Below are 1,544 nucleotides of genomic sequence, written 5' to 3'. Positions count from 1 at the left end.
TACTCTCTTCCATAGTTATTAATACTGCCTTTCATAATTATTAATACTCTCTTCCATAGTTATTAATACTCTCTTCCATAGTTATTAATACTCTCTTCCATAGTTATTAATACTCCCTTCCATAATTATTGATACTCCCTTCCATAGTTATAAAGACTCCCTTCCATAGTTATTAATACTCCCTTCCATAGTTATTAATATTCCCGTCCATAGTTATTAAGACTCCCGTCCATATTTATAAATACTCCCGTCCAGAGTTATTAATATTCCCTTCCATAGTTATTAAGACTCCCTTCCATAGTTATTAATACTCCCTTCCATAGTTATTAATACTCCCGTCCATAGTTATAAATACTCCCTTTCATAGTTATTAATACTCCCTTCCATAGTTATTAATACTCCCGGCCATAGTTATCAATACTCCCTTCCATAGTTATTAATACTCCCTTCCATAGTTATTAATACTCCCTTCCATATTTATTAATACCCCCTTCCATATTTATTAATAGTCCCTTCCATAGTTATTAATAGTCCCTTCCATAGTTATTAATACTCCCTTCCATAGTTATTAATACTCCCGTCCGTAGTTATTAATACTCCCTTCCATAGTTATTAATAGTCCCTTCCATAGTTATTAATACTCCCTTCCATAGTTATTAATACTCCCTTCCATAGTTATTAATATTCCCGTCCATATTTATTAATACCCCCTTCCATATTTATTAATAGTCCCTTCCATAGTTATTAATAGTCCCTTCCATAGTTATTAATACTCCCTTCCATAGTTATTAATACTCCCTTCCATAGTTATTAATAGTCCCTTCCATAGTTATTAATACTCCCGTCCATAGTTATTAATACTCCCTTCCATATTTATTAATACTCCCTTCCATAGTTATTAATACTCCCTTCCATATTTATTAATACCCCCTTCCATATTTATTAATACTCCCGTCCATAGTTATTAATACTCCCTTCCATAGTTTTTAATACTCCCTTCTATAGTTATTAATACTCCCGTCCATAGTTATTAATAATCCCTTCTATAGTTATTAATACTCCCTTCCATAGTTATTAATACTCCCTTCCATAGTTATTAATACTCTCTTCCATAGTTATTAATACTCCCGTCTATAGTTATTAATACTCCGGTCCATAGTTATTAATACTCCCTTCCATAGTTATTAATAATCCCTTCCATAGTTATTAATACCCCCTTCCATAGTTATTAATACTCTCTTCCATAGTTATTAATACTGCCTTTCATAATTATTAATACTCTCTTCCATAGTTATTAATACTCTCTTCCATAGTTATTAATACTCTCTTCCATAGTTATTAATACTCCCTTCCATAATTATTGATACTCTCTTCCATAGTTATTAATACTCCCTTCCATATTTATTAATACGCTCTTCCATAGTTATTAATACTCTCTTCCATAGTTATTAATACTCCCTTTCATAGTTATTAATACTCCCGTCCATAGTTATTAATACTCCCTTCCATAGTTATTAATACTCTCTTCCATAGTTATTAATACT

This window comes from Euprymna scolopes, chromosome 36 (genome assembly GCF_053919585.1).
Source record: "Euprymna scolopes isolate OS-2025 chromosome 36, ASM5391958v1, whole genome shotgun sequence".
Taxonomy (NCBI): domain Eukaryota; kingdom Metazoa; phylum Mollusca; class Cephalopoda; order Sepiida; family Sepiolidae; genus Euprymna; species Euprymna scolopes.
Note: the sequence above shows the minus strand (reverse complement) of the source record.